This window comes from Moschus berezovskii, chromosome 6, assembly GCF_049115385.1.
Source record: "Moschus berezovskii isolate FMDL1 chromosome 6, NW_MosBer_1.0, whole genome shotgun sequence".
NCBI lineage: Eukaryota > Metazoa > Chordata > Mammalia > Artiodactyla > Moschidae > Moschus > Moschus berezovskii.
The window spans coordinates 70,696,686-70,710,444 of NC_142465.1; positions in this window are offsets into that span (position 1 = coordinate 70,696,686).

Sequence of the window (13,759 nt, forward strand, 5' to 3'; positions counted from 1 at the left end):
TTCAATGAGTCTTCCAAGTCCAAAGGCTTAAATATGGGCACCCCTCTCTTTTCTATCTAGTTCTTTTTCCGAGGTGGCATTGAGGATGTTACCATGTTTGTTTAATTCTTAGTTATGATTGTTATGATGGGTAATAGCTATTTTATTTCAAGTCTGAACTAAAATTACTGGCTTGCTTTTTTCATTATGCTATGGTTTTTAGAAACATTGCACTCCAGCTTTGCCACTGAATGTTTTAATCATGTGGTAGATATTAGGAGAATAGACTATAAGAAAAGCCTTCAGAGAAAATTAAAAAAAAAAAATTAGTTCCAGAGTTGACCGCCTTGCTATTCCTATCGAGGCCTACCTTCTCTCCCTGCAGTTAGTCACCACACTTGGAGGGCTGCTTCTCACACTGGCACCAAGGAGGTCAGTTTTTCCACTCTCTCCCCCAGAAAAGATCAGGAAGTGCCATAAGGTTCATGAAAATTTAAGCTTGAAGTTTAGAAAACTCAAAACAACCCAAACCCTCAAACATTCAGTTTGGTTTGAATCTTGGACAAAGGTTTGCTATGCAGCCAGTGGAGTCGTTCCAGTTTAAGGGCTGTAGTAACTTCATTTCAGGGCTAGTGACGGGGAAATTATGAAACCATAACTTGGATCTTATTTTAACAAAACCAAGAAACAAAAACACTTACTGGGGAATCTGCATGGGAAAAGGGGCCTACCTAGCCCCAACTGGTGCTATTTCACTGCGGCAGCTCCTCTTACTATAGGAATTATGAAAACGTTCTTTCCAATTGCTTCAGAGAGAGCTGACTTTTGAAAGCAATTGAGTTGCCTGCATCCAATTTATAAGCCTCCTGTGCACAACAGGGAAAGATCTTTCATAGGTGATTAAATCCAACAGGGTTAAGGCCTGTCATAGTGATCTCCCCTCATGGTCAGTTTTCATTTCAAAAGTCATCCCAGGAGAACAACTGTAGTTCTTTACCTAGCTGACTTCTGAAACAAATTTTCCACTTTAAAGAGAGCCCAATAATTTAGACCCTATCCTCCTTGGATAGCACTTATTTATTCCAGGGATAAGAATTCAATTTAATGACTGTTTCTTGAGTGGCTTTATTATATCTAGCACAGGAGAATGTATTTCGGCAAGGGTATATAATATAGGAAAAAAATATATGGTTCTCAAATATCTAATGGACCAGTCTATAATCAGCAATGAAGACCTCTTAGGACAAAAACAAATACAAAAAAGGATTCATTCTGCAATAATTTAGACAGCTTAAGTTGATTTCTCAACATACGCAATAGAGCATCTCACCTTGTTTATAGCTGTTTACTTAACAAATACGGCAAAGCAAAAATGAGGTCAAGCCTCAGGCTGTGCAGATGTAGAAGACAGCCTGGAGGGGCAAAGAGTCAAGAAGGGCCTGCTGAATTTCTGAAGTAGACAATCTCAAAGGATTTTAGAAAGATTTGGGGCCTCAGTGTGCTCAGAGATACCGAGAATTTAATAAAGTATGCATTTTCTTATTTAGGTAGAGACTTTGACTTGGCCCATTAAGTGACTAAGTTGACAAAATTCCAGTTGGCAAATAGTATAAATATTCCCCAGAGTATCCATATTCTTATCAAACTGGTTGGTTCTCTTAATTTGGAATGTATTTCATTAGTGATTTTAGTTGGATTATATTAGGCATTCATCATCCTTTTAAGTGATTGTTTCTGCAATTACATGGAATCATGTTACTGTGAAATTTGAACTAATTCACATGAAATCAGATATGCATCACAAGCTGATGAGCTGTGGTTAATGATATTTGTAAATTGAAATTTTTCTATTAGTGTTTCTGTTAAAATATCACTCTGTAATGACATCAATAATTAACTCCTTTTCTTCTTCATGTTTGAACATTAGAACTACAGGAAGCAAGTCTGCTTCTCAGAATGTAAATACATCTAGTTAATTTTTCAAAATTTGGAGATTCCCTAGAACTATTTTCTGAACAAATAGTGATACCGTAATGTTTACAGTTTAACAGTGGATATATAGAAGCATAACATTCTTTAATAATTGAAGATTTAAAATTTTGATACTGAGTATTTATCAAAGCTATTAATAGGCAATCAATAAATACTCTAGGTAGAGCCCTGGGTTCAAGGAGTGAACTAATGGTTGAGAAAATGAAATAAATATAAGTGTTAAATGCCTACTAAGTGTCAGGGACAGTCAGTTCTGAACAAAGGAAATAATCATTTCCAGATGGAGATGATCAGAGGATTCATGGAAAATACGAGATTTGTGTTGGCCTTTGTAGTTGTGGTTTAGTCACTAGGTCATGTCTGACTCTTTTTGTGACCCAATGGACTATAGCCCGCCAGCCTCCTCTGTCCATGGAATTCTCCAGGCAAGAATACTGGAGTTGGTAGCCATTCCCTTCTCCAGGGGATCTTCCCCACCCAGGGATGGAACCTGGGTGTCCTGCACTGCAGGTGAATTCTTTACCTACTTTGAAGGGTATACAAATTTGGAGTAAAGTAAGCAGGTTGTTTCAGATGTGAGGAATCAGGGCATCAGAGACTTGAAAATACAGTTTAGAAGGGGAGAATTAATGTAAGAGGATAGTGGGAATTACAGCTTGAAAGAAAGGGTAAAATCAGATTTTGGAAGCGTAGCCAAAGACTCTGGGTTTTATCCAATAGACACAAGGAGTTATTCTATATTTTTGAAATGGGAAATGAAATAGTGAAGTAATGTTTTTGGAAGATAATGCTGGTAGTAATAGGTTGAATAGATGGGAAAGGAAGTGGTTGAAGGTAGAACAATTGATTAGAAAACCCTTTCACTTGCCTAAAAATATGATGAAAGTCTGGTGTACAGTAGTGGAAAGGAAAATGGAAAGGAAAAACATCATTAGGAAGAGAAAGAGAAATCAATACAGCTGTGAGATTATATGATGTGGGAAGTAAGGGACAATTTACAATGTCATCTTTTGGTTTAATGTGTGATTTGAGACCTGCGTATCAGAATGGTTGCAAAACATTTCTCATGTTCGTAAATGAGAAATGTGAAGAGTAGCTTAGGTTGGGGATGGAGGAGAAAAATAAGTTTTGTTTTAGGTTTGTTGCTTTTGAGGTGATGGCATGCTCTTTAGTAAGCAGTTGGAAATGCAGGGCTCAATTTTGTGAGAGACAGAGACAGACAGACAAAGGTTGGGACTAGTAATAAAGATTTTGATATTGTCTGTATGTAAGTAACAGTTGAAGTTGGGGAAATATATTTTAGAGGAGGATCTGCACAAGCAGTGCAAGTTGAGGAATTGTCTTCTGGAGGACTGTGATTTGGAGTGGGTTTATGTGCAGAGCCTACAATTTGTCCCTGGAATGGTATTTTCTTCTGCGATGTCAAACTCAGAAGAGTGTATTCTTTTTAATATACATAACATGTCTAGGAGATAACTTTATCAATTTGTGTCCTGGTCAAACATGATTAAAAATTCAACTCAATGAAAATATTTTTATAAATGTTTCTCCATGTTTCTGTCTCTGATAAGTTTTCTGAACTTGTTCAAGTCATATAGCTAGTTGGGGCTAAAAACTTCTCATTTGTAAAATGAGGGTGTTGATTAGAATTCTCAGATGACCTCTGAGGTCCCTTCCAGTTCCTCGATCCTAGTGTCAATTTCTAGGGTATTTCTCTAGTGTCAGTTTCTAGGGTATTTAGCTGATTGACTTGAGTCTTACCAGCAGGGAGCAGACTATTCCACAATTTCTTGAGGGCTTAGCTATCTCTTTGGAGGACCAATAGTCTAGGGGTTATTCTTAGTAGTGTTCCTAAACCCACATTATCTTGGAAAATGTCTTATATTTATAATCCTTTTAGAGGCCTTTTTCAATCTCCAGTAGCTGGATATCAAGCAAAAATCTTTGAGTTAATGAAAGCTGTTTGTGACGAAGTAGTTATTCAGGAGACATAAGAGATGTGGATTTGATCCCTGGGTTGGTAAGATCCCTTGGAAGAGGGCATGGCAACTCACTCCAGTATTCTTGCCTGGAGAATTCCATGGACAGAGGAGCCTGGTGGGCTATGGTCCATACGGTTTCAAAGAGTCAGACACAACTGAAATGACTTATCTGCAGCAGCAGCTACATGATGTGTTCTCTTCTCTCCCCAAGGCTTCTTTACTAGGAGAAACTTAAAGGTAAATTCAGTGTTGAGTCCTTCTAGAATTTTAGTTTCAAGTACTTGGTGTAGACTAATGCGTGTATTTTTTGAAGTATTTTTTGTATTTTTTTGTTGATCCTTGAACAACACAAGTTTGAACTGTATCGGTCCACTTACACACATATCTTTTTCAATGAGTATATTAAAAAAAATTAGAAATTCACAACAATTTGAAAAATTCACAGGTAGCCTAGAAATATTTTTAAAAATAAGGAAAAAGTATCTCACAAATGAATAAAATAGTTGTAGATGCTAGTCTATCCTTATGTAAGCATAAGGTGAGTGGTATTTAATATAAACTTAATAATGTGTTTGTTTTCTTATGGTTTTATGACTTTCAAATAATTATATCACTGTGTTGTATGCCTCTGGAGAAGCTTATTAGCCTATTAGCCTAATTAGCCTATCAGCACAGAAAACTTGTTTTTGATTTTAAATAACAGTTTCCAAAACTGTATTATGAATATAGTCATACAGTAGTACTGTATCCCATAAAAATTTATAATGATACACCCATTAGCATACAAGATAAACTACTGTAAAATAGTCATATCAATTATGGGCTACCATAAGAATAAAAACCATAAAGTAGAAAAAGGAGTACGTCAAGGTTGTATATTGTCACCCTGCTTATTTAACTTATATGCAGAGTACATCATGAGGAACGCTGGGCTGGAAGAAGCACAAGCTGGAATCAAGATTGACAGGAGAAATATCAATAACCTCAGATATGCAGATGACACCACCCTTATGGCAGAAAGTGAAGAGGAACTAAAAAGCCTCTTGATGAAAATGAAAGAGGAGAGTGAAAAGGTTGGCTTGAAGCTCAACATTCAGAAAACTAAGATCATGGCATCTGGTCCCATCACTTCATGGGAAATAGATGGGGAAACAGTGGAAACAGTGTCAGACTATTTTTTGGGGCTCCAAAATCACTGCAGATGCTGATTGCAGCCATGAAATTAAAAGACACTTACTCTTTGGAAGGAAAGTTATGACCAACCTAGATAGTATATTAAAAAGCAGAGATATTACTTTGCCAACAAAGGTCCGTCTAGTCAAGGCTATGGTTTTTCCCGTGGTCATGTATGGATGTGAGAGTTGGACTGTGAAGAAAGCTGATCACGGAAGAATTGATGCTTTTGAACTGTGGTGTTGGAGAAGACTCTGGAGAGTCCCTTGGACTGCAAGGAGATCCAACCAGTCCATTCTAGAGGAGATCAATCCTGGGTGTTCATTGGAAGGACTGATGCTAAAGCTGAAACTCCAATACTTTGGCCACCTCATGTGACGAGTTGACTCACTGGAAAAGACTCTGATGCTGGGAGGGATTGGGGGCAGGAGGAGAAGGGGACAACAGAGAATGAGATGGCTGGATGGCATCACTGACTCGATGGACATGAGTTTGAGTGAACTCTGTGAGTTGGTGATAGACAGGGAGGCCTGGCGTGCTGTGATTCATGGGGTCGCGGAGAGTCGGACATGACTGAGCGACTGAACTGAACTGAACTGAATCATATTCTTGCTTCCTCATTATCAATTCATGAATTCAGTTATACTTGTAAATAAATATGAAGTTATGTTGCATATTATGTTTTTATTTTTGATGTTTAGTGTTAGTGATATGTATGATATCTATAGCATTTTGTATTGCATGCTGATGCTGCTGCTAAGTCACTTCAGTCGTGTCCAATTGTGTGTGACCCCACAGACGGCAGCCCACCAGGCTCCGTCGTCCCTGGGATTCTCCAGCCCTAAGTCAATATTAATGTAGGTGCTGACAGACAAATGGTTTCATCTGATAAACAGATGAAGTAAACTTGCAGTATCAATGTGGTATAGTATAGTACTGTAAATGCATTTTATTTTCCTTACGGTTTTTTTATTAACAGTTTCTTTCTCTAGCTCACTTTACTGTAAGAAACAGCATATAATACATATAACATATAAAATATATGTTAACCAAGTGTGCTGTTGGTAAGGTTTCTGGTCAAGATAGGCTTTTAGTAGTTCGGTTTGGAGGACTCAAAACTTGCATATGGATTTTCAACTACATGGGGAGTTAGCACCCATAACCCCTGCATTGTTCAAGGGTCCACTGTAGAATCAGTTTTAGAAGGTTGAGTTCAGTTCATTCGCTCAGTCTGAATATTCAGAACTGATTTCCTTTAGAACTGGATGGTTGGATTTCCTTGCAGACCAAGGGACTCTCAAGAGTCTTCTCCAGCACCACAATTCAAAAGCATCAATTCTTCAATGCTCAGCTTTCTTTATAGTCCAACTTTCACATCCATATATGACTACTGGGAAAACCATAGCTTTGACTAGAAGGAACTTTGTTGGCAAAGGAATGTCTCTGCTTTTTAATATGCTCTCTAGGTTGGTCATAGTTTTTCTTCCAAGGAGCAACTGTCTTTTAATTTCATGGCTATAGTCACCATCTGCAGTGATTTGGGAGGCCCCCATAATAAAGTCTGTCACTGTTTCCATTGATTCCCCATCTATTTGCCATGAAGAGATGTGAAGTGAAAGTGCTGCACTCAATATGCCAGCAAATTTGGAAAACTCAGCAGTGGCCACAGGACTGGAAAAGTTCAGTTTTCATTCCAATCCCAAAGAAAAGCAATGCCAAAGAATGCTCAAACTACCGCACAATTGCACTCATCTCATACGCTAGTAAAGTAATGCTCTAAATTCTCCAAGCCAGGCTTCAGCAGTAAGTGAACCGTGAACTTCCAGATGTTCAAGCTGGATTTAGAAAAGACTAAGGAACCAGAGATCAAATTACCAACATCTACTGGATCATAGAAAAAACAAGAGAGTTCCAGAAAAACATCTACTTCTGCTTTATAGACTACGCCAAAACCTTTGACTGTGTGGATCATGTATGGATGTGAGAGTTGGACTATAAAGAAAGCTGAGCAGCGAAGAATGGATGCTTTTGAACTGTGGTGTTGAAGACTCTTGAGAGTTCCTTGGACTGCAAGGAGATCCAACCAGTCCATCCTAAAGGAAATCAGTCCTGAATATTCATTGGAAGGACCGATGCTGAAACTCCAATACTTTGGCCACCTCATGTGAAGGTCTAACTCCTTGGAAAAGACCCTGATGCTGGGAAAGGTTGAAGGCAGGAGGAGAAGGGGACAACATAGGATGAGATGGCTGGATGGCATCATTGACTCAATGGACATGAGTTTGAGTAAACTCCAGGAGTTTGTGATGGACATGGAAGCCTGACGTGCTGTAGTCCATGGGGTCACAAAGAGTTGGACATGACTGAGCAACTGAACTGAACTGAACTGATGGGACCAGATATCATGATCTTAGTTTTTTTAATGTTGATTTTTAAGCCATCTTTTTCACTCTCCTCTTTTACTTTCATCAAGAAGCTCTTTAGTTCCTCCTCACTTTCTGCATAAGGGGGTGTCATCTGCATATCTGAGGTTATTCATATTTCTCCTGGCAATCTTGATTCCAGGTTGTACTTCATCCAGCTTGACATTTCACACGATGTACTCTGCATGTAAGTTAAATAAGTAGGGTGACAATATATAGCCTTGATGTAACTTCTTTCCCAATTTGAAACCAGTCCATTGTTCCATGTCCAGTTCTAACTGTTGCTTCTTGACCTGCATACAGATTTCTCAGGAGGCAGGTCAGGTGGTCTGGTATTCCCATCTCTTTAAGAATTTTACACAGTTTGTTGTGATGCATACAGCCAAAGGCTTTGATGTAGTCAATAAAGGAGAAGTAGATGTTTTCTGGGAACTCTTTTGCTTTTTCTATGATCCAACAGATGTCTAGAAGATTGGAGACATGCAATTCAGCAAAATTTACGTATCTTCTAGGCATAAAGCATTGTGGAAAGGAAGAACAAAGGTATTAAGATAAATAAATGTACGAAGATGAATAAGGTACAAGTTCTGTCTTCAAGGAATCCTCCTGTTTCATAGGAGAACCTGGATGTAAGTAAATGCTCTACATGAGTACGTGAAAAGGGTAGTACAGTAGCAGGAAGTCCTGAGTGTAGGTGACTGAGATGCTAGCCTCCTGTTGCAAACTGGAATAACTATCTTCTGGTATGCGCCGTTCCTGAACTGCCTGAGCAGGTGGTTGTTAGTCAGTATCCTTCAAGTCTTGGGTCTAAAGTAGGTGATTTATTTTGAGCAAATGTCTATGAAAGGTTTTAGTCTATTTTAATAATCAACTTAGATCACAGCATATTGTTTGTGCAAGATATGCAAAAGGACTGACTCACTGAAAATGACTGACTAGTTATAAATAGACACTACAGTTTTGGCAAGATGAAGATGAAAGCTTTTATGAAGTTATACAATTGTGGCAAGATATTGTCAACTGTTGTACTAGTATTCAGATCATTGGAAAATCACATCAATATTGTCAGTATACTACTTAGCAGACAGGCATGCTGACATAAACAAGTTATCAAGCTGCAGACTAAACTGAAGACCTATAAAGGAATGATGCTTTACAAAACATTCTATGAATACCAAATTTGTTACATATATTATATCCAACTTCTGGATGAGTGTCATTTTTAGATTTCCTGTGTTGAATTTAACATAAAGGTGACAGAGTTAGATTTATAAATAAATATATGATATTTATGTCATTCAGAGTGCTTGCTAAAATATTCTTGTTCTATAATGTCACTCATCTGAAAGATAACTATGTTTTCTGGTAGTGAAAAGGTATTCTTTCCTGTTTGGTGCTTCTACATTCTTTTTCAATTTAACACATCAAAAGACAGAAATTAGAATATTGAAGATAAATAGTCATAGGTGCATTGACTAAACTTCCAGATTTAAAGAGTATTTGAAAGCTATTTAGCCTGGAAAGTGATCTGGGGGAGGCAATTATAAACTTCAGCTCATTATGAAAGTCTTTGAATGATTTGATTATTTAATGTAGGGATAAATCTCTCTAAACTGTGATAAAAGTTCTGATTCCAGATTTGTGTCACTAGTTTTTGAGTGGGAGTAATCCTAACAATGACTTCCAAGATGTGTGATCTGAATGAGGGCATCAAAAATGTCTAAGCCAACCATAAGGTATGTTTCCATTGGCTCTAAACCCCCAGACCCAGCCCTGAGTGACTCTTTGTATATTGTGTTTAAAGAATCCTTGTTAAAATGAACTATATTATCTGGCAGGAGTAACATATGAATAATACTGGCTAACATTCAAGAAGGCAACGGCAGCCCACTCCAGTGATCTTGCCTGGAAAATCCCATGGACGGAGGAGCCTGGTAGGCTGCAGTCCATGGGGTCACTAAGAGTCGGGCATGACTGAGCGACTTCACTTTCACTTTCCACTTTCATGCTTTGGAGAAGGAAATGGCAACCCACTCCAGTGTTCTTGCCTGGAGAATCCCAAGGACGGGGGAGCCTGGTGGGCTGCTGTCTATGGGGTCGCACAGAGTCGGACACGACTGAAACGACTTAGCAGCAGCAGCAACATTCAAGTGCCTAAATCTTTGTTAATACTTACCATACCTTTATGAAGTTGATACTACTGTATTTAATCATTTCAAGATTCACTTTATTCCCCCACATTTTCGCAGTGAAATTAGGATGTATTTTAGAATTAATGGTGTCTTTACAAGCATAATTTAGAACAATTCTTTTCTTTTACAAGCCTTGGGGTTTGTCAAATCATAGTGAGACTGACAAGAGACGGCATCATAGATTAGATGAAATATGGTATTAGCCACCACTCCCCTTCATCCAACCTTACCTAAAAGAAAACTAGGACATGAAGCTAAGTAAACTGTTCAAGATCACAGAACTAATAAGTATTTGAGCCAGGATTCCACACAGTTATAATTAACTCAATCTAGGACTGATGTTATGACCAACCTTGATAGTATATTAAAAAGCAGAGACATTACTTTGCCAACCAAGGTCCGTCTAGTCAAGGCAATGGTTTTTCCCGTGGTCATGTATGGATGTGAGAGTTGGACTGTGAAGAAGGCTGACCGCCGAAGAATCGATGCTTTTGAACTGTGGTGTTGGAGAAGACTCTTGAGAGTCCCTTATACTGCAAGGAGATCCAACCAGTCCATTCTAAAGGAGATCAATCCTGGATGTTCATTGGAGGGACTGATGCTAAAGCTGAAACTGCAATACTTTGGCCACCTCATGCGACGAGTTGACTCACTGGAAAAGACTCTGATGCTGGGAAAGGTTGGGGGCGGGAGGAGAAGGGGACGACGGAGAATGAGATGGCTGGATGGCATCACCGACTCTGTGGACATGAGTTTGAGTGAACTCCGGGAGTTGGTGATGGACAGGGAGGCCTGGCGTGCTGTGATTCATGGGGTCGCGGAGAGTCGGACACGACTGAGCGACTGAACTGAACTGAACTGAACTGAGGACTGATGTTTATAACCACACCTTTCTGCCTTCTGGTAATCTAGCAAAATTGATATATCTGAATAGCTATCCTCACAAAGCTGCACACTTTGGACAGTGGAGATGGGAAGAAAAGGAATTTATAAGGATCACAGTGGACTGTTGAGTGAAGGGGTCCGTACAGTAGAGGACCTTTTGAAACTAGGGTAATTATGAGCAAAACAGACCCTGAGAGAACAGGAAAGCTACAGGAATGTTGGGAAACCTTGAAGATGATGAAGGTGAAGGTCATTCACTTCATTTTTTGTCCAGGGCCAGAACTCTGTGTGCAAAAGCTTCTAAATGGGATGCAGAAAGAAAATCCTTATGTAACAGGGAGTTATCTGTAGCTATACATTTACATCTATACCGATGCATGTGTGCTAAGTCGCTTCAGTCGTGTTTGACTCTATGTGTCCCTATGGACTGTAGCCTGCCAGGCGCCTCTGTCCATAGGATTCTGCAGGCAAGAATACTGGAGTGGGTGCCCATGCCCTCCTCCAGGGGATCTTCCCAACCCAGAGATCTAACCGGTGTCTCTTAATGTCTCCTGCATTGGCAGGCGGGTTCTTTATCACTAGCGGTCACGTGGGAAGCTCATCTGTACCTATACCTTTATCTATTATTTGAAAGAGAGATTTGTATTGGGCTTTTTTTTTTTTTTAAAGGAAATGTTATATTATTAACAAGCATTTGGAGGGGAGTTTGGGGAAGAATGCATACATGTGTATGTTCCTACATGTATGAAGGAACAGCCGGGTTCCTTCACTGTTCACCTGAAACTACCCCAACTGTTAATCGGCTATATACTAATACAAAATAAAAGTTTTAAAAGCAACTAAACATTTTTAGAAAACATTTTCTTATCCTACATTTAGATTTTATAACTTGATGTTATTCTTTTTTTTTTTATTATTTGCTTATTTTATTTTCACAGTGCCTAGCATAGTTCAATGTAACTTGAAGCTCAAGTATTTATTTAATAAACGAAACATAACTTTCTCTCTTGCTGCAAATACTACATGGACTCTTGGAAGCCTATTTGGGTGAGAAGAAGGATGCTTTAAGTGGGGGTGGGACACCTCCGAAAGGGTTTATTTATTTATTTTATTATTTTTTTAAATTTTTATTGGAGGCTAATTATTTTACAATATTATATTGGTTGGTTTTGCCTACATTGACATGAATCCGCCCTGGGTGTACATGAGTTCCCCCTCCCAAACCCCCCCCCACCTCCCTCCTCCCCTTATCCTCCCTCTGGGTCATCCCATCATACCAGCCCCGAGCATCCTGTAACATGCATTGACTCTAAACTGGTGATTCGTTTCACATATGATAATATACATGTTTCAATGCCATTCTCCCAAACCATCCCACCCTCACCCTCTCTCACAGAGTCCCAAAGACTGTTCTATACATCTGTGTCTCTTTTGCTGTCTCATATACAGGGTTATCATTTGCATCTTTCTAAATTCCATATATATGCGTTAGTATATTGTATTGGTGTTTTTCTTTCTGGCTTACTTCACTCTGTATAATAGGCTCTAGTTTCATCCACCTCATTAGAACTGGTTCAAATGCATTCTTTTTAATGGCTGAGTAATACTCCATTGTGTATATGTACCAAAGCTTTCTTATCCATTCGTCTGCAGATGGACATCTAGGTTGCTTCCATGTCCTGGCTATTATAAACAGTGCTGCGATGAACATTGGAGTACATGTGTCTCTTTCAATTCTGGTTTCCTTGATGTGTATGCCCAGGCGTGCGATTGCTGGATCATATGGCAGTTCTATTTCCAGTTTTTTGAGGAATCTCCACACTGTTCTCCATAGTGGCTGTACTAGTTTGCATTCCCACCAACAGTGTAAGAGGGTTCCCTTCTCTCCACACCCTCTCCAGCATTTATTGCATGTAGACTTTTGGATAGCAGCCATTCTGACTGATGTGAAATGGTATCTCATTGTGGTTTTGATTTGCATTTCTCTGATTATGAGGGATGTTGAGCATTTTTTCATGTGTTTGTTAGCCATCTGTATGTCTTCTTTGGAGAAATGTCTGTTTAGTTCTTTGGCCCATTTTTTGATTGGGTCATTTATTTTTCTGGAATTGAGCTGCAGGAGCTGCTTGTATAATTTGGAGATTAATCCTTTATCAGTTGCTTCATTTGCTATTATTTTCTCCCATTCTGAAGGCTGTCTTTTCACCTTGCTTATAGTTTCCTTTGCTGTGCAGAAGCTTTTAATTTTAATTAGGTCCCATTTGTTTATTTTTGCTTTTATTTTCAATATTCTGGGAGGTGGGTCTTGGAGGATCCTGCTGTGATTTATGTCAGAGAGTGTTTTGCCTACGTTCTCCTCTAGGTGTTTTATAATTTCTGGTCTTACATTTAGCTCTCTAATCCATTTTGAGTTTATTTTGGTGTATGGTGTTAGGAAGTGTTCTAGTTTCATTCTTTTACAAGTGGCTGACCAGTTTTCCGAGCACCACTTGTTGAAGAGACTGTCTTTTCTCCATTTTATATTCTTGCCTCCTTTGTCAAAGATAAGGTGTCCATAGGTGCGTGGATTTATCTCTGGGCTTTCTGTTTTGTTCCATTGATCTATATTTCTGTCTTTATGCCAGTACCATACTGTCTTGATGACTGTGGCTTTGTAGTAGAGCCTGAAGTCCGGCAAGTTGATTCCCCCGGTTCCATTTTTCTTCCTCAAGATTGCTTTGGCTATTCGAGGTTTTTTGTATTTCCATACAAATTGTGAGATTATTTGTTCTAGTTCTGTGAAAAATATCATTGGTAGCTGACTAGGGATTGCATTGAATGTATAAATTACTTTGGGTAGTATACTCATTTTTACAATATTTATTCTTCCAATCCACGAACATGGTATATTTCTCCATCTATTAGTGTCCTCTTTGATTACTTTCACTAGTGTTTTATAGTTTTCTATGTACAAGTCTTTTGTTTCCTTAGGTAGATATATTCCTAAGTATTTAATTCTTTTTGTTGCAACAGTGAATGGAATCAGTTCAGTTCAGTTCAGTTCAGTCGCTCAGTCGTGTCCGACTCTTAGCAACCCCATGAACCACAGCACACCAGGCCTCCCTGTCCATCACCAAATCCCGGAGTTCACTCA